The following is a 27,721-nucleotide window of genomic DNA, read 5'->3' on the forward strand; positions in this document are numbered from 1 at the left end:
ATGCCCATCAATCACCTTACCGGCCTAGAATTGGAATTGACGTTGCAAATGAAACAAGAAATCTTGAAAAATATGACATGGATAAATCATGAAGTTTTTAATCTTTTTTTTATTTTATGTAGCTTTTTTTATTTTATGTAGTTTTTTTTAATTAAATGAAATTTTAAATAGTTAAAAGAAATCAAAATTCACATGGCTGGATACGCCAACCGAAGTCACGTCACCCCACAACCCTTCTTTCGAAGAATTATCTTATGGACCCCACACCCATCACGTGTTAAGCAATGCCCCTAACCCATGCCTCCAACACCAATGATACATAATATTACCAACCAAGTAGTCTGTGAGGGGTACAACACCCCCACCAAGCTACGATATTAGTAGTTAATGGTTATAACAGGAATAGACCTATAACAAATAGTTATGGGCTTCAGGTTTTCACCATGGTGGGCCGGTTTTTTCTTTGGGTTTGGTTAATTAGTTTTAAGTTTTAACTGTGTAGCAACTTACTCCGACTAATGGGGAACAAAAAAACAGGATTGGAAACCGAAACCGAAACCGTCTTTGACCCGAATCAAAACCATTTTCAAAACTAAGCTGGACCGTAACCGATGTGCACCGGTTCAAACTGCACCGATCTATTTCTCCTTAAAACCGGTTTAAGCCAAACCAGCTTTGGCCAAAACCTGACGTTGACCAGCATTGACCAAACCCGACCTGGATTGGGTTTGGGCCCAGAACCTGTTTTGTACACCTCTACTCTGGTTCTCTTCCTTTCAGGCCGACATGAAAAAAAATAGAACTTTGCTAAATGCACTCTTTTTTTTTCATTTTTTACTGATTACACTCTCATCTAAAGTTTTGAAATTAGTACAATCAAACCTTTAATGCACTCTTTTTTTTTCATTTTTTGCTGATTACACTCTCATCTAAAGTTTTGAAATTAGTACAATCAAACCTTTTATTTTGTATTTTTTAATTGCATCTACTTTAAATTTTAAACAATTCAAAAAGATAATTAAATTAGATAACCAAAGCTTATCTAAAACGTTATACCGAATAAATTTGTATGGATTATTTTTAATAGTGTTGTTACAACCCCGAAAGTGTGGTAACATAAATTAAGCCGCTAAGATAATGAACACACGAATCTTTAATACAGATTTTGACTTTGGAATTAATAAATAATTTAACTTGGATAAACAAATTAACCTAAGGAAATAGAATTAGTCAGTTGTTAATCACCAAAGGAATGGAATTAAAAATAATCAAGAATTTCTTCTGCCTACGTTCTATAATGGTTCTAAGTATTAAACTCAAACTCAGTTTCAACGTCTAATATTAAAAAAACAACTGATCATATTTTATATTTCTGTGAACATTTGAACATCGTACAAGAAAATTATAACAAGAACAAGAGAGATATGAGCACAACCACTACTTTGTCTCAATCTTCAGCAGATGGACTCATGAAACTAGAAAGTTCCAGACCCAATGGGCCTAACTGTATACCTCTTGCTGAAAACCACCCACTGTTCCCCTGATACTGAATTGTTGGCCACATAAAAATGCACAATGTGAACCGGGGGCGGACCTGGTAGAGGGCTGAGTGGGCGGGCGAGCGCACCTTTTGAAAAAATATTTAGTGCATTTTATAGGGCAAAATCACGAACGCACTCTTTAAAAATTTGGTTACACCCCTCATTCACACCCCCAGAAAATAATTCCTAATCCGCCAATATGGTTTTCTATCCAAGGTAGCCACTAGCACTTAGGTAACGATCTACCTTCCAACGTTCAATAAATTCTTGCATAAAGAAAATTAAGAAATACATAGACCCATGTCAAGATTACTTGGTGGTTTCATGGTGGCTTCAAATTAGGATTTGTAGAAAGAAGATGAGTCGGTGGTTTCATGGTCGTTTGTTGACATCGGAGAAGAAGGAATCGTATCGTCTGCAGTTGGTGTTTTCATGAAGGTCGCCATTGTAGATCGAGTAGGTATAAAGAGAGATAATTAAAAATAAGGATTTAGGATTTCTATAGGGATAGAATTTGACACCTTCAAAACTATTTATTTTAGAAAAGTAAAAGCGGGAATAGCGCTGTAAACGAACCGAACGTTCAGTGAACAATTCGTGAATCATTCGAGGAGAACTTCGTTTACATTTGTTCGTTTAATTAATGAATGGACCTGAACAGGAAATTATGTTCTGTTAGTTAAATGAACGAACACGAACAAATGTCTCATTCGTTCAATTGCTAAAATGCATTGTTGATAGAAACTTGAACATGACGTAATACGATCATGGTTAAGATTATAAATAAGATGGGATGTGATTACATTGTAGCATAGGCTACAAGATTGTGGGTCATAAACTCATGTAAAGCCTTGGGGAGGTAATGTGGGTATACCCGAATAATAGGGTATAAAGTAATCGGTGACTGGTGAGTCTAACCGGCAAGAGTAGTCAAGTTCAAAATTGCCTTTGTAATTTATTAATATGCTTGTCTGAATAAGATTAGCGGGGAATAAATATGTTGACAAATTCATATGATCGAGTGGCTAAGGGGTGATTCGCTCTGGTTGATGATAAAGAGAATAAGTACAAGATGAAAGTAATGGCCCGTGAGCCCTTACCCGTGAAAGGCGCATGCGGCGAAGCCTATGGAAATCCTTGACCGAAAGGTTGAACGCCTTGAGAACAAAGATTTTGATCAAGAAAAGGGTAAAAGGGGAACATTGGAAGGGGTCGGACACCACCTAGGAGTCCGAAAGACACTATTTTACCTTCCTGGTAAGATTAGAGAATGATTAAAGTTCAAGAGGTGCTCAATTGAAATCGAAAACTAAATTCTTTGGGTTTGGCCCAGAGAATTACGTAAAAAGGGTCTTGGGGACGAAACCTCCCTAAGGGGGTAGATTTGTAACATCCCAAAAACAAATTATGTAACTAAGCCAAATTAATCGGGGATGAGCGGGTAAATTACCATTAGTGGTAAAAGTTAACCTGATAAACATTAGAATTTATATAAATAAACCTAGTGTTAAAATAAAAAGTGAATAAATGTTTTATAAGATAAAGTTATAAAAGGCCTGGGCTAGCGGGACTTAATCTAAGTCGGATTGTAACCTCCCTGAACATAGTAAATTGAACTACCATGTTGATCACTTGATAGTTGATATGAAGTGTACAACTAGGAATAGTAACCTAGTTAACATCATTGGTTATTGATGAAGGTTATGTGAGACTTAAACAAACAAAATACATAACAAAACATGGAGGGGCTAAACTACACATTTTTGATAATTAAAAATATAAAAGATGAAAAATTAGAACACACTTAGAATGTGTGTATGTGTGTGTGTGTGGCGTGAGTGAGAGAGGGAATGAGAAAAATTCTCTCTTCCACAAGAACTTAAGCATCTAACCAAAATCATGGTAAAATTGTGAAATTCCCTTGCATGTTTGAAGATTTAATACCATATACCCCTTGCAAGACTAAGGTATGTGATGAAATTTTCATATGATGCGTTGTAGTGTAAGTGAGCTTTGATGATATGATGAAACTGATTTTGTAGTGATGTTTATGATCACCATACTTGCTTGTATGTGTGAATTACTTTAACAATTTTAGAGATTTGATTAGTGTCCATACATGCAATGAAGTGGGTTTTGACCTAGGTATGAAACCCAAACTCTTGTATGATTAAATTGATATATAATAAATGAAGAATTTGGGTTAGCTAGATGTTAAGAAATGTATGAACTTGTTAAGAAATGATGCTGTCACGACCCCCGACCCACCCTGGACGGTAATCGGGTGCCGTGAGCAGTCCAGTGGTACCGGTGATTTTTTTTTTTTTTGAAAACGTTGCAGCAGGAATTTCATCAGGACCGTGAGTTAGGAAAAATATCAGAGTTTAAAAACATCGGATTTTATTTAAATAGATGGAATAAATTCCATGTTTTACAAAGGTAACTTTTAATACGGGATAAACCCCAAAACAATATTTCTTAAGTTGATTTAATTAACAAAATAAGCCACTTCTTGAAGTCTTTCAGTGCCGGATCCAATCCTTACTCTAATCTACTGTAATTACCCGAAACGTGTTTTAAAAAGGTTTTGTCAGCGGGGAAATACTGAGTGAGTTCATTCAGGTTTTATAAAATGATTCTTAGTTATAAATTACAGCATAAGAGCGATTACAATGGTTTATATCTTATTTTTATCTGGCACTCTGTCACAATGGTGACAAGTCACAATGGTGACGATGGTCATACCACTATTAGATCAATGAACCTAAATAGTGATGATTATCCCTAGTAGGTCAATGAACCTAACTGGGAGCAAATTAGTAATGTGCACAATACCCCACTAGCCAGTGATTCAAGATATCCACGACTTAGTCCCTGTAATTATAACTTTTGAAAATAACTTGGAGTATTGTAAAACAGTTGATAAAAAGAGAATGACTCACAGTATAAGCATGCAGTATTGATTTAACAAGCTTCTTGATTCTACATCTTCTGATAATTAAGCGTATACTTTATTGTTCTGGATCTTCTGATGTTTTAATAGCTTGTTTTAATTGTAAGTGTGTGGTTGGGAGTATTCTGGTAGTTAAACATATAGTTTAACAGAATGGAATACGTATTTGTGTAAAACCCAAATCAAACCTTAACGGTAGTCACGAGATTCGAACCTTAACAGAATTCACAAAGTATAGTACTTTGGCATCCGTTTAACGAACTCACAAAGTATAGTACTTTGGCATCCATTTAACGAACTCATAAAGTATAACACTTTGGATTCCGTTTACCGAAATTCACAAAGTACAACACTTTGGCATTCGTTAGTTGATTCCTGAATCAATCGGACAGAACATCGCTTTGGTGATTATTGGTTAGAACACCAACGTATAGAGAAAAGAATAGAAGAAATGAGCAAAGGAAAATGAATTCCTAAGCTTCCTATTTATAGGTAAGAAGTATGAAAGTTCTAGGAAGTTTCCTATAGCTTTTCTAGGAAGTTAGCTATACATCTTCTAGGAAGCTTCCTATCCACAGATATCTATCCTCTTACACCTTCCTAGCACCTTCCTTTGATATTATCTATTTTATATTTATATATATTTCTATTTAGGTGATTAGTAGATCTTACTTAGCTTAATTAATCTTGCTTAACTTAATTGATCTTGCTTAGCTTAATTAATCCTGCTTAACTTAATTAATCGTACTTAGCTTAATTAATCTAGTTTAGCTTAATTAATCCCACTTAATTAATTAATTAATCATACTTAACTAAATTAATTAATCTACTCAGTTAACTTAACTGCTAAGTTTATTTAAGTTTACTTAACTATTAAGTATTATAGCAGTGCCCTGATTACGAGTTCTAATTTCTAGACACAATGGAACTCGTATTAGTGTGTTAACTCAATTCAACTTTAACGATAATCACGAGATAGAAACCCTCACAACGAATGACAAAGTGCAATCACTTAAACATCTATCGGATTCACAACGAATGACAGAGTATTCTCCGAGTTCGGGTGGTACTCAAACATCCTGTCGGAATCACGACTAATGACAAAGGATAACACTTAAAGATCCTGTCGGATAGTTTCAATCGATCGGATAGAGTATCGTACCAGTGATTAGAGTTATTACTCTAATAACGGGCAGAGTTTCGGGATTTAGAATATAATACCCGAGCTATTGATATAATAGAAGCTGAAGAAAAGAAAAGAATTGAACCGTTTGAAACGTAGCAGTGATTGAGCAGAATTCGAGCTTATGTGTGTGGTTGGTAGTATTTGGACGATATTTCGAAGTGTAAGACGAATTTGTTCGTTGTTTTAACGCATAATTTCATGTCCCACACCCTTCTATTTATAGATGGAAAATGGTCTCCCTCGCGTGTCGCGACAGGGAGACCTGTCTCCTTCGCGTGGCGCGACGGAACACTTTTCACCATAGGGTTGCCACGTTCATTGGTAGGCTAGCTGAGTCGACGGTTCGTGCAATTTCAATTTAGACAACGAATTGTAAGGATAATTGTCAATAGGGAATACCCCCCCCCTGAGTTTTAGGGGCCCTGATCCTGATTCCGATTGTTCTGAAAATTTTAGGGTTAGTGCAGAATTACTTGGGTTTCTCAATTAGGGTTTCCTTTAATAGCTAATTACCATACTAAGTGTTTAATTTTAGTGAGAGTTGTTACATCCTCCCCACCTTGTTTTAAATCTCGTCCTCGAGATTTGGACTATGATATCTTCTTGGGGTTATGTTACTTCTTTTAATTAATAGAAACAATATATTATGGGATGGAATCAAAAGATATTTGATAGGCATGAATTTTGAAATAAAATGACTTGGAGAAACAATAGGATTTAATGTCAGAAAGGAACTTACTTTGATCAATTGAGGGAGATTCTGAATTGATAAATCTCTATTTGTAAATGGAAGTATGAAAAATGATTTGTTAATGATTATCCCGAAAATCAACATTGTTTACTTAAAGGGTAAGGATACACTAGACAATAGAATTTAATGTATCGTAATCTGAGTACATAATTGTACCAAGAATATTAAAATGACGAATCAAACGAATGACGTATGAATAGAGTTTATTATTAGCACAGGCTACAAATTTATACGGATACTGCAAGGTATTGTTATGATTGAAAGAACTCAATAATTATGGTGACCGAATCAATTCACCGTTTTCGAAATTAACTGAGAGTTTCAAGGAAGTGAATCTGGATATTTCAAAAGATGAGATGTTCAAACGAATGAGATGAATTGATATAATTTCCAAAGTGACTAGGTTCAAGCCAAAAGATATCTGATCAATTGATATTTAAAATGAATGTGAAGGACTTTTAAAATCAATAAAAATTCTCTGTCAAAAGAAAGCTTACTTTGATTCGCAACCGAGGAAGACCTGGAATTGACAGGTTCAAAATGAAATAAAAGCATGAAAATGATTTGTCAAATATTGAATTATGATATGAGAAAATTGATGTGCTGAGATGAGTGAATTGTATGGATATACGAAAAGACAATAAAGTTAGTGTATTTTTGTCTTAATACATAATTGCATTCAGATGATTTTAATCAAAATGTTTTGACTAAAGATAGGTGATATTTAATACCTTTTCCTTTATGTTATCATAAAGTAAAATAATAAATAAATATAGATAGTTTTAAAATATCAAAACCCGTGGTAATTTTGACAAAATAATGATATATGTTTATCCAATATCCTAGAACTCACGATTATCATTTTTAAAATCAAGTATGTTTAACTATAAGATTTTATAACAGGATATTTTAAATTATAAAAGTAAAATAATAAATGTTTATTTTAATATCAAACATACTTAAATATTGACTTGAGTAAATAACATTTGATATTTTAATATATTAAAATACATATATTATAGAATAATATTTCTATAAGTATTTAATAGTTGTGGAATATTAATCAAGATGAACAATTATTTATAAAATGTCTTGTCCATGACTACTTAGATAGTTATTTAGATAATTTTATTCGTCCATCTAATTCTTGTATTTGTTTTATGAAAATATGTCTTCTCCTTACAGTATAAAGTATATATATATATATATATATATATATATATATATATATATATATAGGGTAGGGATATGGTAAAAAGTGTTTAAAATATGAGAAGGGTATGAAGTGTTTTAAACCATTGGATATTTGATCTAATGGTTGAGATCAATAGGGTATAAAATGTAAATTGTGTTTTAATTAGAAGGGCCTTATATAAAATTGAAGGGCAATAGTGTCTTTTCAAATGTTTCAAATATGATAACCGTCTCCTACACAACCAAAACCCCCATTATTCTCCTAAAAATCAGCAACTTTCCCCAATAAAAAATGGTTACTGTATCCTACACTATATGAAGATATAACACTATGAACCCTTGATAAAACACTATATGAAGATATAACACTATGAACCAGAAAAATCAAGATGTCTGTACAGAATATAACACTATTGATTGGGGATAAAACACTATGAACCAGAAAATCAAGATGTTTGTACAGAATATAACACTATTGATTGGAGATAAAACACTATAAACCAGAAAATTAAGATGTCTCTAGATTTTAAAACACCATGACTATGATTCAAGTCATGGTGTTTTATCTGGAATCCAAAAAACATTGTAAATCATCAAACAAACAGACGATTCAAGTCATGGTGTTTTATCTGGAATTCGAGTCAGATAAAACACCATGACTTGAATCATAGTCAATGTCTCCAGATGTTTAAAACACCACGCCATGAACAATGTGTCCTGATAAAACACCATGACTTGAATCATAGTCAATGTCTCCAGATGTTTAAAACACCACGCCATGAACAATGTATCCAGATGTTTAAAACACCACATCATGAACAATATATGATTAAAAGATGTTGCGATTAAAAGATGATGAAGAAGATAAAAGAATCAGATGTATAATGTTTCCTAAAATTTCTCCTAATTCAAAATTCGATTCATCCCTATAAAAACTCATCGCAAGTTTTTTTTTTTTTTTTGGCAGTTATCTTTGAAATCAATTAAATGATAAGAAAGTCAAATTACTAATATACCCTTTTGAATTAATTAGGATAAAGGACACTTGTCACTCCCAAATTATTTCTCACACTTCTTACAAAAGTCCCACTTTGTACAGGATCCTCTACCTATATATATATATATATATATATATTTTATATATATATATTAACTGGTCATTATCATGGTTGGGTATTGGTTAGTGCTGCCTTGTTTAAGCATAGGTGGCCAGTCCATGCCTACCTAAGGCTAGGCTATTCAATACCTGCCATAGACAATAACCATAGTATAACATTAACACTATTATTATTAATATATTATTACTAATAATAAAATTATTAATAATAGATAACTTAAACATAAACTTAAAATGAAAGTATACCTCAGCATAATTTATATATATATATATATATATATATATATAAAAGTATTTACTTCAATTTTTTTAAAAATCATTGACTTGATATCAAAGAATTATCGTTTTGCAATAATGCGGTTTATAGTAAAAATTAAATGAAATGATATTTGAGTTTGGATAAAATAATAATTGGGAATGAAGCCCTCCAGTGGTTTTCATAAAGCAAGCGAATCATATGCGCAACAAACAGAGCATATATAATGTGTGGATTTACCAAGAAATGAAATGGATCAATATTTGCTACTATGAAAGGAATCCTCATGGTATGATGACCATTTGGGGGAGTAGAAACGCGAAAGTCAACTCATTATAGGCAGAAGTCAGAATTGCAATGAAAGGAATATAAGAACTTTATCTGGAATTTCGTGTGATAACTGTTGTTAAGTGATATTACCAAGGAATGTCGAATGAAATGAAATGAAATAGGGGAATTGCAAAGGTACATGACTTCTTTTGTAGTGCCAATAATCATGACTCTGATTAGACTGTGCACCTATGGTTGTGAAATATTGTTTCAACGTACCTTAGTGATATTCAGATGGTTTGTAGGATCTTGTGGCAAAGTGCTTTTTTTTTATTAGTAGTTCTTCTACGGACAGAATTAGTATTGGTGTCATCGTGCCCAATTTATATTAACCAAAGGTCTTGCCTTGGAAGTCGTGTGTGATATATTTCAACGTCTGTGGACGTATATTTTAAGTTTCATGTGTTTTCTTGTGCATTAGCACAACTTTATATGCTTCTTACTTGCGTTAATAGTATATGGTAACGCATTGGAAATTTATACTTTTGATGATGTTCCAACTTAATGGATTTCCATTTATTATTGTCGCATGAGTTATGAGACAGATGATCAAACGAAATAATATTTGATATCGGAATTAAAGATATATGCAAGAGATTTCTGATAAAGAAATCTAGAATTATTATTGACACATATGCTTGTGTTTTATTCTTAATTATCAATCGTTAAGGTTTTTGGAATTTCTTATACATATCTATATAATCATATATTTCACATGCTGTAATATACATACCCTTTATAAGGTCAATGTATTTATCAGATTCATATTTCCAAGAACCAGTCAGATATTTGGTCATGATACTATTTAGGGAAATCTTGTCACTGATTTGACATATCATTTACCCCGTCTTATCCGGTTCGCGCCGGAGCGGTAATCTCAGTATGTCCGGACAAGCTGGAGAGTCTGCTACTCTATACCCAGTTTTGCCGGAGAAAATTTTCTATTTCCCATAAATAGTATCTTTTCAAAAAGTGCCTTTTTTATTAGGGCCTTTATCCAGAATCAAGGAAATTTGTATTTCCATAACATATCTTTATTCTTGACCAAGTAATATCAATAAACAATAGCAATTAAATGCTATTGCCTGCTAATCGTCATTCTTATGGAATACCAATATCCATTACATTATACTTAGTTATACTTATATAAGTAATTTTATTTTGAAGCTTATATTAAGACAAATTTCTTAAGTTCGAGTCTAAATATCATTCAGAGTGCTATCAGATAATATTAAGTTTCTAACTTTCCGTTTAAGCTTAGGTATTATTATAACACCTAATTACTTTAAACAAGTGGCTTAGCTTATACTAAGGCATTTTTTTTCTTATGTTCAAGTCTAAATGCTATCAGATGTGCTATCAGTAAATAGCAATCTCCTAACTCTTTTATTTAAGCTTAAGTATTGTTATCACAACACTTATAGGCTTAAAGCAGTGGCTTAGCTCTGATACCACCTTTACTGTCACGACCCCCGACCCACCCTGGACGGTAATCGGGTGCCGTGAGCAGTCCAGTGGTACCGGTGATTATTTTTTTTTGAAAACGTTGCAGCGGGAATTTCATCAGGACCGTGAGTTAGGAAAAATATCAGAGTTTAAAAACACCGGATTTTATTTAAATAGATGGAATAAATTCCATGTTTTACAAAGGTAGCTTTTAATACGGGATAAACCCAAAAACAATATTTCTTAAGTTGATTTAATTAATAAAATAAGCCACTTCTTGAAGTCTTTCAGAGCCGGATCCAATCCTTACTCCAATCTACTGTAATTACCTGAAACGTGTTTTAAAGAGGTTTTGTCAGCGGAGAAATACTGAGTGAGTTCATTCAGGTTTTATAAAATGATTCTTAGTTACAAATTACAGCATAAGAGCGATTACAATGGTTTATATCTTATTTTTATCTGGCACTCTGTCACAATGGTGACAAGTCACAATGGTGACGATGGTCATACCACTATTAGATCAATGAACCTAAATAGTGATGATTATCCCTAGTAGGTCAATGAACCTAACTGGGAGCAAATTAGTAATGTGCACAATACCCCACTAGCCAGTGATTCAATATATTCACGACTTAGTCCCTGTAATTATAACTTTTGAAAATAACTTGGAGTATTGTAAAACAGTTGATAAAAAGAGAATGACTCACAGTATAAGCATGCAGTATTGATTTAACAAGCTTCTTGATTCTACATCTTCTAATAATTAAGCGTATACTTTATTGTTCTGGATCTTCTGATGTTTTAATAGCTTGTTTTAATTGTAAGTGTGTGGTTGGGAGTATTCTGGTAGTTAAACATATAGTTTAACAGAATGGAATACGTATTTGTGTAAAACCCAAATCAAACCTTAACGGTAGTCACGAGATTCGAACCTTAACAGAATTCACAAAGTATAGTACTTTGGCATCCGTTTAACGAACTCACAAAGTATAGTACTTTGGCATCCGTTTAACGAACTCACAAAGTATAGTACTTTGGCATCCATTTAACGAACTCACAAAGTATAACACTTTGGATTCCGTTTACCGAAATTCACAAAGTACAACACTTTGGCATTCGTTAGTTGATTCCTGAATCAATCGGACAGAACATCGCTTTGGTGATTATTGGTTAGAACACCAACGTATAGAGAAAAGAATAGAAGAAATGAGCAAAGGAAAATGAATTCCTAAGCTTCCTATTTATAGGTAAGAAGTATGAAAGTTCTAGGAAGTTTCCTATAGCTTTTCTAGGAAGTTAGCTATACATCTTCTATGAAGCTTCCTATCCACAGATATCTATCCTCTTACACCTTCCTAGCACCTTCCTTTGATATTATCTATTTTATATTTATATATATTTCTATTTAGGTGATTAGTAGATCTTACTTAGCTTAATTAATCTTGCTTAACTTAATTGATCTTGCTTAGCTTAATTAATCCTGCTTAACTTAATTAATCGTACTTAGCTTAATTAATCTAGTTTAGCTTAATTAATCCCACTTAATTAATTAATTAATCATACTTAACTAAATTAATTAATCTACTCAGTTAACTTAACTGCTAAGTTTATTTAAGTTTACTTAACTATTAAGTATTATAGCAGTTCCCTGATTACGAGTTCTAATTTCTAGACACAATGGAACTCGTATTAGTGTGTTAACTCAATTCAACTTTAACGATAATCACGAGATAGAAACCCTCACAACGAATGACAAAGTGCAATCACTTAAACATCTATCGGATTCACAACGAATGACAGAGTATTCTCCGAGTTCGGGTGGTACTCAAACATCCTGTCGGAATCACGACTAATGACAAAGGATAACACTTAAAGATCCTGTCGGATAGTTTCAATCGATCGGATAGAGTATCGTACCAGTGATTAGAGTTATTACTCTAATAACGGGCAGAGTTTCGGGATTTAGAATATAATACCCGAGCTATTGCTATAATAGAAGCTGAAGGAAAGAAAAGAATTGAACCGTTTGAAACGTAGCAGTGATTGAGCAGAATTCGAGCTTATGTGTGTGGTTGGTAGTATTTGGACGATATTTCGAAGTGTAAGACGAATTTGTTCGTCGTTTTAACGCAGAATTTCATGTCCCACACCCTTCTATTTATAGCTGGAAAATGGTCTCCCTCGCGTGTCGCGACAGGGAGACCTGTCTCCTTCGCGTGGCGCGACGGAACACTTTTCACCATAGGGTTGCCACATTCATGGGTAGGCTAGCTGAGTCGACGGTTCGTACAATTTCAATTTAGACAACGAATTGTAAGGATAATTGTCAATAGGGAATACCCCCCCCCCCCTGAGTTTTAGGGGCCCTGATCCTGATTCCGATTGTTCTGAAAATTTTAGGGTTAGTGTAGAATTACTTGGGTTTCTCAATTAGGGTTTCCTTTAATAGCTAATTACCATACTAAGTGTTTAATTTTAGTGAGAGTTGTTACAGATGCCCACCAAGTGTTCGATAAAATGCCTAGGTTAGTTTTATTGAATTGTTAATGTATCTATGTATGTAAACCTTTAAAAGTTCTCCAGTTTGGAAAAGAGCTTAAAATTGATGAAAACGCCATCGGGTAGTGGGTTAGGGTTAACTACTTCAAGGGTAGGCTTGATAATGAGTTCTATATTTGAGTGATTCTTTCGGTAGTTAATTATGGGAAATTTGAGCTAAATAGGCTTAAAGGTTTATAACGGGTTGGTTGGGTAAAGTGTCGTACCAAAAGGTATGATGGAATTGTTAAGATTACCAACCATAATTGAGGTTGTGGTTGGGAGAAATGATGAAAAACTTGGTAAGAAAGTAGAAGGCATAAACTAGAATGCATAATGTCTCATAATGGGTTGGTTAGGTAATAAACTTCAAACCGAAAATGTGATTTGAAAAGCTAAAGGATCTGGGTTAGGATCAAGGTTATGAACCTATAAATGTGGGGGAAGGTCCTAAGAATGGTAAACTTGAATTTGGGTGCAAAATTGTGAAATTTTGGCAAAAATTCAAAAAGGGGTGAAAACTGCCAGTTAGGGCAAACTTTTGGAAAAGTGTCTCCCCCGTGCGTCATGGAGGAGACAGGCGTCTCTCCCGCAACGCACGGGAGCGCGCAGTATAAAAAAGTCAAATTTTGCTCCCCCACACCACGCAAGGGAGCTGGGTCGCCCCTCCACAACGCGCGGGGCCACTATGTTTCAGTGAAATTGTTTTTCTTTATTAAGTTTTAAATACCTATGATTGTTTAAATATAAACACTAACAGTTTTTTTTGTGTTTATGATAGGCTTTCACAATAGCAGGAACCAGACGGACGACGAAGCACGCAAAGAACCGAACACCATTAAACCGTAAACTCTTTGGAAACAATTATGGGAAGGTTGAAGCATCATCATGCACGACAAAGCTTTTGATTTAATTTTCTTATTTTAAACTGTAAATTAAGTGTAATAATCAGTTATACCAGTTCGTCTAGGCTACCAATTAACTCAGATATGTAAGTTCTATGTTTTCTTTTAAAAAAAATTGGGACTAAATCGTGCGAATATTTAAGATATTCGGTAATAACGGGATAGAATGTTACACAACGACAGAGCAACGAGGTCCGATGGGCTTAATTTGAGGTTTGTAAAATACTTTTAGGATGCTTTTAGAAGGATTTTGTTAATATTTTGCTTCGGTTTCATGCTAAATGGGGAGATAAGTAGAACGTGTAGTTCGTCTTTTATTTCTCTCATCCCTAAAATCAGGACCTAGTGAGTTTGAATAAGTATATGTTGATTAATTTGGTCGGGTGATCAGTAAGCTATATCATAAATTTTGGCAAACCATATAAAAAAGGTGATATATATGGTAATTTCATAGTCATTGTAAGCATTCCTTGAAGATAGATATATTCTAGACGGTCCTCTAATAGTTAATGAGGAGTTGTCGTGGATAAATAAAGACGAAAGGTAAAGCTTTTGTCTTTGAAAATAGATTTCGAGAAGGCTTATAATAATGGTCGGTGGGATTTTGTAATTTCAATGCTATCTCAAATGGGATTTCCTAAGTTTGTCATGCAAGTGGATTCGGGGTATTCTTGTGTCTGCTTGATCACCGAGCTTGTTGAATGGTTCACCGACTTATGAATTCCAATGTCACAAAGGAATGAGACAAGGGAGATCCTTAATCTCCATTTTATATTCAATATGGCCTGTGAGGTAGGAGCTTTTATTGGCATCCAAACTCCGAATTGGGGCCAATGGTATCTCATTTATTATTGTACATGAGGTTATAATCATTGAAGAGTGGTCTCGGTTTAATATAAAAAATGTGGCTAGATTACGAGGTATTTTCATTTGTGTTCGGGGATTAAGATAAATATACATAAGTCTAATCTATATATGGGTGGGGAGTTGATTCGAGTGAGGTGGTTTAGATTGTGACAATACTAGGTGTAAGATTGGAAGTATCCTTTATACATACCTAGGTCTCAAGGTTGGGTAATACAAACAAAGTAGACAAATGCAATCAAGTGGTGGATATCATTAAGGCCCACCTTTGCTTATGGAAACATCTACTTTGTCCATAGGAGGAAGGGTAACCCTCATCCATTAGTGCTCGAATGTTTGCCAAATTATTATTTCTCATTGTAAATGTTGCCAAACAATTATTTTTCATTATATAAAGCTCAGGTTAAGGTAATTGAGGTATTGAATGGCACAAAAGAATACTTTTTTAGGGGCGGGGGGGGGGGGGGGGAGGGGCTCAAATGAGGCTAGTAAGGTTCATTATGTTGCGTGAGATCAAGTTGCTCTTCCTAAGCGTATAGGAGGTCTCAACATTAATAAATTCAAAATCATAAATCAATCATTATTATCAAAGTGGATGTGGAAATACAAAACCACAGTTTGCGGAAAAGAGTAATTGAAGCTTTACATTCTAAAAAAATACGAATGGGAATTTGTTCCTTTTACTTCAAGCAATCCAAGGGTGTGGAAGAACATTGCATTCATAGTGAATCACATTAGCATAGCAGGCGTAAGTTTGCATAATAGATAAGGGCATGTTAAGAGATGGTGAAGACATTAATTTCTAGATGGATACGTGGTCAGGTAACATTCCTTTTTAATTAGCTTTTCTGAATCTATTTAGATTGGAAGAAAACAAAATATGCAATGTAAAAGAGCAGGTTAGGTGGCAGAATGGTGTGATAGATAGGAAGTAGAAGTGGAAAAGGAATTACAACAGAGGAACTTTTGGAGTGGGAACGATGTATAGGTGCTATAGTGGTGGCTGGGTGGAGTGGAAGGAAATAGAGTTTGTTATGGTTGGGAGATTCATCCGATAGATTTTCAGTGGGTTATGTTAAAAGCTTATGTATGCAGAAATATATGCAAATTGCTTCTACTTATAGAAGTGTTGTAAATGGGTACCAATCAAATGCAATATTTTCATATTGGGGGCAAAGTTAAATAGACTCCCTAACACTTGAAGCTCTATGCAGAATGAACATTCCTATCAATCATCAAAGGTGTATTATGTGTGACTCGAACACGGAAACAACTTATCATGTTTTTATGGGATACATGGTGGCTTCTGTGGTACGGTAGCTTGTAAATTCATGGTGTAAGGCACAGATCTATGCATTCTCGATTAGAGACTTGTTGGAATTCCATAGTTTCATAGGTTTGGGGATTCATGAAAATGAGGTTTTTCAAGGGATCGTAATTACTTGCTTGTTGGATAATCCAGAAAACAAGGAACAAAAAACTCTTTTCAGTTAAAGAGGTAAAGATTGTGGAGATAATTGAAGATGTGAAGTTGTATAGGTTCTTATGCTATAAAAAAGGTAAAAATTTAAGTTGACAGAGTGGTCCAATTGGTGTAATTTTGCTTTGATGTAATCAGGTTATTTTTTTGTTTTTACCCCTGTTCGTTTTTATTGTAGGGGACTGTTGTGGATTGTTGTTGTTTAACAAAGTACACCATTAAAAAAATTAACTTGAAACTTGAAGAAAGATTCAAGTTTAGTAAAATTAATAAAGGAAAAGATTACCGCAACGTACCCTCCATTAATCTTTTAAGCTTTACCCGAACCAGTCTATAATTGTCACACCCCGATATTTCCACGTTTCGCCGGTGGGCCCGGTGGGGAGTATCGTGACGTAGTTGGTAACATTACAGTCAAACAACACAATATTTAAATGCACAGCGGAAGCAAAAGATAGATATATTTCAACCGAATATAGTTGTAATATCAAGTATCACAAACAGTTGAAAATAATCCACAGGGGGATCAAAAATAAATAGGAAACATTGTTCAACAGTTTGACATCCAAGCTTGCGAGACTTATTGTGGACACTAGGAGAAAGCCAGCCTAGTTCGCGTAGTACCTGCACTTAACCTTTTTGAGAAAATACGTCAGTTTACACTGGTAAATACATTCAACCGACTCATTTTGAAAAGAGTTTGAAAATTTATTTGAATGCACGAGGCACAAACTTTTTATAACTTGGGATAATTATTTGAATATAATACTTGTGAACGATTTAGATGTTTCTTATGCGTTCAGTAGCCCGATCCGGAGTCCGGGTTAAAGATCAATAGACACACCACATTATTTATTCATTTATGCACTGAGGGGTGTACGCCTACACCCCGTGCTCAGGTCGTGGCCATCTCGTAAGATGATGCCAAGGATATCCGGAACATGGTCATTAACCCCCCAAAGGCTTTAAGCAAACAAAACATTTCAAAACGGAGCATATCAATGATTTAACCTCTAATCGATTAAAGATTCAATGCTGGACCAAGCGGTATTTTATATACCGTACCCCAAGCCCGTATAAGGGAAATTAAGTTAAAGTATTTACCTTTGCAAGTATCAATCACAAATAGCAAGTGCGTGTAGCTTTTACCGGGTCTCCTATTCTGGAACGAAGGTTTATAATAACCTATTAGAATCCTAGCGGGTCTTTAATTAAGCCTAAACTTAGACCGGTTAGTTTTAACGAAAGATACGGTTCGAACGCGTGATTAAGCGAAGACCAGAATAGAATGTGTTTTAGACCCGACAAGTTTGAATACTTGTATAATATGGGTAATCCAACCACATTCTGGATTTTGAGATAAAAATGACAAGGTTTGACCTGTTTCGGCTAATTTATGTAAACTAGTTACATAAACCGAACCGAACGCGTAAGAGGCCTAATGGGTAACCATAAGAGTCCTATACAGGTTTCCTAAGTCAATATGCTTTAAAGAGGTTGTGATATCAGTAGGATATCTCCCATGATGCCCAAAACGAGTTTAATCCCATAATACGCCCCGTAGGGGTATTTTGGTCATTTTAAAGATTATAAAAACGATTAATTATAATTCTGAGACTCGGGTCTGGATACATTAGTAAAATAACTTATTTTAATAGATGTTATCAGTTGGTAAAAAGTCTTATATGGCAAAAATGGTTTTAAACCCTTACTAGGTGTTTAATACGCGTAAAAAGCCATTTTAAGCGATTTCCGGGTTATACAGGAAATCTGAGTTTTCCGATCAGGTTATAAGATTCAAAATACTTGGTTTATTATATGAAATCAGTAGCAATTGGATTGGCGTCAAAATACTATGTAGAACTCATTTTATAACAAAAAAGGGTATAATCGGTATTTACCGAATCAAGGTCATAACCTTAGGTTACGAGCAGGTTAAAAAAAATTAAAAATCTTTAAAAATCCCAAAATATTATATTACATCAGTGTGTAAAAGGTTTGGTGTTGAAATTGGGTTTAGATAGGCTTTACGCTAAGTGCGCCGTTTAATTAACAAAAGATTTCTTAAATGCGCTATTTAGCATAACTCCTATTCTAGACCTCTAACTGATATAAAATTTCAGGGACATGTTTATAAATCAGTAATAAAGATTTTTGCTCTCTCACATTCCCAAATTCTCGTTTTATGATCAAAAGGGCATTATGGTCAACTTTTAAGCATTTAACGGAAACTTGTAAACGAAGCGGAAAATCAATGAACCAGTCACAGAGGGTTATACTATCATGTAACCTGGTCCTAAGGAAGTCCTAAGGCATTTCTAAACTCTACTAAACCGGATCAGAACTGAAGTCAAAGCAAAAGTCAAAGTTTTGCGACTTTCGGTTCCGAACCGGGTCAAAACAGAAAATTGTCGGATCAAACAAGCTTAGACCAGTTATTATACTTATTACCAAGTTATATGAGTGATAAAATAGGTTACATGCCTTCTACATTGCTAATTATGCGTAAATTCGAAAATTAGCATTCTGTTGACTTTTTCTAAGCAACTTTGACCCGACATTTGATCTAGTTAGAGTGGGAATCAGAGGGTGCCCTTTTAAGGGTTTAATGCCCACATAATTACCAACTTATAACTACCTTTGATTCGACTAATCACTTGACCATTAATGATTAATCGTTAAGTCAACTGTTAACTACGACGGTTTGACTTTTAAGCTAAAACTAAGTAAAAACTCAACTAAGAAAGGTTAAGCATACTTACTGAAGTCCTATGCCCGATTAGGAAGGCCTAGGGTCTGCTTCTTAAGCTCCAGGAAGCTCCAGAAATGCAGAAGTGATGAGTGAACACAATGTTGCAACTCAAAGGCCTTTTATAGTGTTCTTGATTGCTTAAGATCATGACAAGCAGGTCTAGCATGGATCCCAGATCATTAGAAGTGTTTCCTAGTGCCTAGGAATTGTTAGGGGTCGCCCATGCTACTGAAAAGATCTGTTAAAGTCGGTTAAAAGGCTGAACAGTGCTGCTGCCAACGTTTTCTGTATCTGGGCGTCTCACGCGGCCCGCGTAAGCCTTGTCAAGGCCTTACGCGGCCCGCCTGAATCACTATGACAGATTTCAAATCTTTCAATAATTGCAGGTTGGCTCTTGGCTCTTCGGAAGGGTATTTCTTGCATTATGAGCCCTCCTTATTTACGTACAAGCAGTATCAATCACAAATAGCAAGTGCGTGTAGCTTTTACCGGGTCTCCTATTCTGGAACGAAGGTTTATAATAACCTATTAGAATCCTAACGGGTCTTTAATTAAGCCTAAACTTAGACCGGTTAGTTTTAACGAAAGATACGGTTCGAATGCGTGATTAAGCGAAGACCGGAATAGAATGTGTTTTAGGCCCGACAAGTTTGAAGACTTGTATAATATGGGTAATCCAACCACATTCTGGATTTTGAGATAAAAATGACAAGGTTTGACCCGTTCCGGCTAATTTATGTAAATTAGTTACATAAACCGAACCGAACGCGTAAGAGGCGTAACGGGTAACCATAAGAGTCCTATACAGGTTTCCTTAGTCAATATGCTTTAAAGAGGTTGTGATATCAGTAGGATATCTCCCATTGTAGGACCGGTTTTGACTCCGAAACGATTGCGAAACGAACGTATAACGTGCGGAATCCGTACACGAACGCGACCTAAACACACATGACGTAATATAATCGTGATTCTAATATAAAATCTGATATTGTACAACACCTTGAATCACAATGACAACACTTTCTCTCTCTAGATTCTCTCTCTAACCTCTAAGCTTCAAAGCTCCAAATGGCAAATGTTTTTTTTAAACTAAACATAACCTCCCTATTTATAGGCCTTGACGTTTAATGAGATTTCTCATTATTACAATTATGGCACCTTGCCTTTTGTCTAGATATTACATCATAACAACTCGTTTTCTTCTGTTTCTCGCTACTGCTCGGATTAACGAAGGCTATAAACATAAATGCACTAACAGACTCCCCCTTGGATATTGCCGCAGTCAATCTCGTAGTGTCTTGTCTTTCTCTCTCTCTCTCTCTCTCTTTGAGTCTTCTTGAAGCTTTAACACGTCTTCATCAACGTAGACTCTCTCTTGTTTGAACAGAATCCCCGTGGATCTGTTCTCAGCTTCGGCTTCTCCTTTCTATAGACTCTCTTCTTCGTCAGGCTCCCCCTTTCGTCAAGCTTCTGTGCTTTGGGATCGACACCTTGCTTTCCGTATACAAGCTCCTTTAGAATAGTTACATGGCTTCTTGAATCCATGCTTCCTTTAGCGTTGAGCTCGTCTTCAGACTCCCCCTTAGACTCGGCTTTCGGGATCGTAGGCTGGTATAACATCTGCAATTCTCAAACATTTATAAGTAACAACATTTTGAACATTCAATTTTCCAGAAATCGTAATCTGGCACTATTCAACTCTCTAAATCACTCCCCCTATCAACAATCTTTACAGATTTGGCAGTGTTAAAGAATCCAACTCCCTCACAGTTAATCTTCCAAGTCCAAACTAATGACCTTGGAGATATCACAAACTGTTTTTGAAATTTTTGATTTTTATTCAAGTATCAAATTAATGAACTTGTTTTATTTTCAGAAACACAATCAGCTTACTTAGATTTTGAAACTCAGCATTTCAGACATCGGTGTATCGAAAATAAAGCAGAAATCAAAATCTTTTTGTATTTTCTGAAAATATAAAGCAGTAAAGAAATATATACAAACATATTTACAGACAATATTTTTGTTTGAGTATGCGTCAGAGGATCATAACAGTTTTTGACAAGTCACAAGTACCGTTGAGCTTAGTTACACATTAAGAATTAAACAATTCACTTAGATTGTCGATATACTGATCCACTTAAATTTTCATACAAATTTCAACTGATTCAGGATACGAATTAGATGTTTAAGAACTTAAACTCATTCATGTGTCCCACCTCTTGAATATACTCCCGTATCCAGATCCCAATATTCAGTCTTACAGGTGAGTATACCACATATGATATCTGTAAAGGGTTAGATGCGAGGGCCGTGAGAGCTCAGGTCGATACTTCCGTATACGCAGAGAGATGACGGCTTCGACTTTTCAGTGTGTCCCCTTTAGAGGATCTTTTTTACAACAACAATGATTATCAATTTTATTGTTTCATCAATTTGCTGAGGGCGATGCTATGTTTCAAGCAATGCGGAAAGTATTATTCGGGGACTAGGTCAGAACTTCCATTCAGCAGAAGTCCCGGAATAATACCCCAGATATCACTGAGTATAAAGACCTAGTATCTCAGAAAGAGGGACCTTTCAAACAAGATTTCAGGGGTTACCTATATATCCAAGTAGTGTTCCCCATGAAATAAGCAAGTGTTTGAATTTAGGTTTATATCCCGAAAAAGTTTACTAAGTGTATAAAAACCTATCGACATATCATCAGTGAGACTGTTTAACGCTATTTAATCATTACAATTCTTTAGCATACCGTAACTGTCTACTGATGTACTATCATTTCCTCTTTTTACGCAAAACTCAAATTTTTGAATTTTATCATGTTTTTGGCTTTTCAAATTTTCTAAAGTTTTTGTATTTTCTGACAATTTTTCTCCCCCTAAAATGCAAAACCATTAAAGGAAATTTGACAACACGATGCTGATAGCTTTGTCTCGCCATCCATGTTCTGCTTCTCGTGTACCGAATCACACTAAAAGCAGTAATTACCCCCATGATTTACAACACATTGATTTTTACAGTTTGAAAACCATTTTTCAATCTGGTGAAAGTAATCATGTTTGTTCAGTCGTGAGGGTTTCGGCGTATTCAATCAACACATATTTTTGTAATTTTCTGTTTTTGACAAAAATTAAAACAAACATATTTTTGGTTTTTAATTTTTCAAATTTTTAGGGTTTTAAAAATATTGTTTATTTATGTACAGAAAAACAAACAAACTCCCTGTTTCAACCAACACAGGGTCCAGCAGCCTCTGCTTCCTCTTCGTGTGCCAGGCTGCTCCAACTTTCAATCTCACAGTCTTCAGTATTCTTGAGCACCTGCACATTCAACTAATTGATTTACTTGAACAATTTAGCCCAGGTCTGTTGGACCTTAGGCATTTCAACACAATAATTTTCATTCAATGCTGGAAATTCATTGTCATTTTTCACAAAAACTTTCTCAATTTTAACTTCAGCTTTCTCATCTTTTACCGAATCAACATGTTTCTTAACACTCCATGTTTGACCTTTCGGTGTACCACGTTTGTAAAAATGTGAATCTTTTTGAACACTTTGGTTTTGAACAACATTTTTTGCTTTCCAAAACTCTTGGGGTTTTGTCATATCAACTGATGTTTTCCAACTTTGTGTTGTTCTGAATCTGGGTATGTGAGAATTCCAGGTCTGTCTTGAATCAAACCTGTTCTGGTTTGATTTCCAATTTTGATTCGAAGGAAACTTGTTTGTGTTGTACCTCCAAGTTTGTTTTGAATCAAATCTGGTTGACCTTTGTCTCACATACTCAGATTTTTGTTTCTCAGAATCAATTTTCTTGTGGTCAACATCCACAGGTTTTAGATTTGGACACTTTCGTGCAAAATGTCCTTTTTGATCACATTTGAAACATGTTCTCATGGACACATCTTTGACTTATGGTTGTTGCTTTTTCTTTTGAGCATGAAACTCATCATTAGACTGTCATCCAATTTTAAGTTCTTTTTCTTCATCTAAACTGTTTCCCTGAACAAAACTCATTTTTTCCTGATAATTTGGCATCTCATTTTTGTTTCGATTCTGTTTCTTCTTATAACCCAACCCAGCCTTCATGTTTTTCTTCTTGAAACCAGGTTTGTTATACGAACCTTTATGACTCTTACCAACAAACTTTGAAATCTCAGACTTCTCAATCTCAACCATTTTGAAAACTTTATCAACCTTTTCTGAAATCACATTCTGAATCGGGAAGACAACATCTAAGAATAATTTGTCTGATCCAATCATGGTATAAACCAATCCCTTTGAATCATCATTCAAATTTTTCTCGGATTTTATGTTTTTCAGATATGCATCATGAATATTTCCTTCATCTTCATCCTGTGATTCAGATTTACCTGTAACAATCGACTCTTCTTTCAACACACTTTCAACGACTTTACCTACCACCTCTGAATCATGAGAATCATCAGATTTGGAATAGGTTATGTTAATGTTGTCTGGCAATTGGTCTACCATGTTGAAAGCTTTTTCGACCTTTTCCTCATCATAAAATGCAAACTTTTCCGGTGGTGGAACTTGATGAAACTCTGAGCCAATGCCCTTCTTGTTCTGCTCAGACTCACCATCACCCGGTTTTATATTGAAAATTCGTTCAAGCACATATGACGACACGTGGTTACTTTTTAACTTGTTGTTTTCCTGTTCTAAATCAGCAATCTGTCGCTTTAGCTTAGCAACATCTTCAATATAGGAATTAACAACATCTTGTTTTATAGCATACATTCGTTTAAGTTCTTTAGTTGTTTCAGAGAGATAATTCATTCTTGATTGAGCATATTTCATTTCGTCTTTTACTTTATTATATGACTTGTTTGTAATGTGATATGATAATTTCATTGAGTCGTATTCCTTTTTCATTTCTTGACAAGCAATTTCTTTTTGAGAACACTCTTCTGTCATTTTAGAAACATTTTCTTTCAAGAATTCTTTTTCTTTTTCTATCTTTTTACATTTTTCGGAAAGTTTTTCATCATTTTCTTTAAAAACGTTTTCTTTTTCTAGCATTTCTTTGCATTTTTCTTTGAAAATGTTTTCAATTTTTGTGAATTCAAGATCTCTTATTTTGAATTGCTCATCTTTTTCAGTACAAGCTCTGCACGTTTCCATGCATTTCTTGCATTGTTCAATTGGCTTCAAGACTTCAAAATCAGAATATACCTCAGTGATTGGCACTTCGGTATCTTCAGCAGCTTTTGTCTGCATCTGATCAGCATCATTTAGTGTTTTTTCATCACTAACTTCAATACCAACATCACAATCTTCCAAATTCACATTCTTTTCTTCTTTCTTCACCTCTTCTTCAATCTGCTGTTCTTCAGTCACAGCTTCCTTAACCTCTTCATTCACCTCAACTTCTTCACTTTTGATTTCTTTTACAGCTTTAGTTTCAACAATTTCTGTTTTAACCTCTTCAGCAACCTTTTTCAAATCGTTCACCATCTCTTCAACATTCTTCTTCATTCTCTCTTCATCCTTTTTTCTCAGACATGATAACATGGCATATCTGATCTCCTTTTCAAGCCTTTTAGCATATGTGTCATCTTTCATCACATTTCGATAATATTCGGCTCTCATTGGGACTACGAGAAGAACATCATCAAAAATTATGTCTTTCATTGGAACAACCTGTTCTCCTTCTCTGTTGTAGTAACATTCTCTCTTCTTATCCCATCTTCGACTACTCACAGCATTTTCATACTCTTCCCGCATGTCGTCCATTCTGTTGTAGACCACATTTCTTTCTTTGTAAGTCTTTTCACTCAAGATCTCTTCTCGAGTTCTCTCTTTGATCTCAACTTTTTCTTTACTGATTTCAGCAGTGTCTTTGTCTTTGTTTTCATCTTGAATCTCAGCAACAAAAACAAACTTTCTTTCCTCTGTCATAGCTCTCCCATGAGCTGTTTTACGAACATTCTCTAAACGATCTTCTTTTGGACAAATATCAGACCAATCATAGCCTTCATCATCGTAAATTACAGCATAAGCTCTTGACTTTTCTTTCGGTTTATCTTCAATTAACTTTGGCTCTTCTCTACTTTGATGGTAAATCGCCTTTCGATAATAGTCATCGTTGAAAGGACGTTCATTTCCTTCAGCAACTTCAGAGTTTCTGCATTCTCTTTTGAAATGACCTTTTTGCTTCCATCTGAAGTAGGTCACTTTGGATTTGTCGAATCCAAGCTTTGTTGACGCACCTCCAAGCGATTGTTTCCCGGTAATCTCCATATACCTCTGAGCTCTTCGAATACAACTAGCTAAACACCAACGGATGTCAATGAGCTCCATCTCTTCCGGATCAATCTGGTCGTAGTCTTCTTTGGTCAATTCGGAATTTCTAATTTTGCTAGCTACAAGACCTTCATATGACTCCAGAACAGATGCAAGGAAACTTATTTGCTGCTTTGCTGCATTGATGCTCATTGCAGGAGAATTCTTCAATTTGAGAGCAATGTTGCATAGAATCTCTTCAGTTTCATCAGAACTTGACTTTGAAGATGAATGATATCCAGAATGATGACTTGTCGACGTTGTTTGTGGTTCTATCATCTTCTCACCACTAAATGTTGTTTTTGGTGAACCAACGCCTTTATCAGTAGGTACACTGCCTTTGTAATACAAGCCCACATTCTGTTGATGTGAAGAACTAGTCATCTTGCTTTGCTTTTGTAACTCCAGATCATGACTTTCAATCTTTTCAAACAAAGAATCAAGAGAAATTTCATCATATGAAGCATCATTTTTTAAGATAAAAACAAACGTTTGCCACTGATCTGCTCGTGGTAACGCTTCAATGACTTTATCAATAAGTTCCTCTCTTGTTTTGTCAATTTTAAAACGTTCAAGTTCGATTTTGAGGTGACAGAATCTCTCTATCATTTGTCTCACTGTCTCTCCTTTTATATTGTCAAACAGATCAAATTCTTTTTTTAAGTAACGCAATTTTATTTTTTCTAATCTGTTTTCCCCCCTCAGCTTTAACTCGTGAAGCTTCCCAAACTGACTTTGACGATCCATCATGAGTAAGCAATGCAAATATATCATTCCTAATTGCTGACTGGATTAACGCAACCATTCTCTGTTCAGCTGCAAAGTCAGATTTTTCTTCTCTGGAAAATCTCTTGAACATTAGTTCTTCGCCTTTATCATCTTTTGGCTTTTCGTATCCAAACTCCAGACAAAACCAGCTTTCATGGACATACGCTTTCGCCCAGTTGATGAAACGTTCTTTCCACCAGGTATAATCTTCAATGCTTTCCAGAGTTGGTGGCTTTGAGTGTGTTCCGTAGAAGTTATCATGCTTGATGTTCTCGTTGATGGCTTTCGTGATAGTCTTTGGTGTAACATTTGCAATCTCGGACGATTCGGATGTGAATGCGTTGAAAAATGTGTTGTAGAATTCTTCAGCCATGATGCGAACTTCTTGAATTACCTTGAATATCTCGAATTACCTTGAATCAACAAACAAACAAACACTTATCAGTTTAAACACTTATCAAACAACTGAATCAAAATAATACTCGAACTGGTGAATATTTGTCACACCCCCAAAATCCCACACGCGGAGTACCACCGCTTGGGAGCGTGACTGACCAGGATCAAGCCACCAATCATATTGAACATGTAAATAAATAGTGATAGTTATCCATCAATACGAAAGGTGATTATCAAACCAACATAGTTAAGTATAGCGGAACATTTAAGTAAACCCAAACATAAGTATTGATGTGTGAAATATCTTAAGTGTTCAAATAGCATTCACGATCCTTTGCCCACAACGACCTGCTCCTCCCTGTGCAAGCTCCATAAAGTACCTAAGGTCCTGCAAGGCATGCAGCAGAGAGTCAACAACTAGTTGAGCGAGTTCACAGAAAGTAAGTTCAGTAAATAGTAATGGTATAGTAAGCATTGCGTTCGTTCATCTAAACATGTATCGTATTAGTTCGTATCGCAGCCCTCTAGGCATGTATGCGAAGATTAGGGAAAGTTCTCAAGTATTCTAGACTATGTATATTTGTATCGCTGGCCACCCTAGCATGTGTGCGAAGTTTAGTATGTATAGTTCGCAGCCTCCCTAAGGCATGTGTGCGAAGATCAGTCATAATATCGCAGCCAACGCTTGGCGTGTGTGCGAAGATCAGTTCAAGAAGGTATACTAGTCTAGCCGTATCTTATCATTTACCATCCTCACCCTGAGGACCATATCATTAAATTCTATCATCTGAGTAAGTACGAATAAATAATCCAAAACCCATTCCCACCCTGGGAACCCCATGCCTTGGCTGTGTGAACTCACCTTGGTTTGCTCGGTATGCTATGCTCTAGGGTTTATCAAGTGTCTAAATCCGTTACACACGACCTAGGTTA

The sequence above is a fragment of the Helianthus annuus genome, chromosome 5 (genome assembly GCF_002127325.2).
Source record: "Helianthus annuus cultivar XRQ/B chromosome 5, HanXRQr2.0-SUNRISE, whole genome shotgun sequence".
Lineage (NCBI taxonomy): Eukaryota > Viridiplantae > Streptophyta > Magnoliopsida > Asterales > Asteraceae > Helianthus > Helianthus annuus.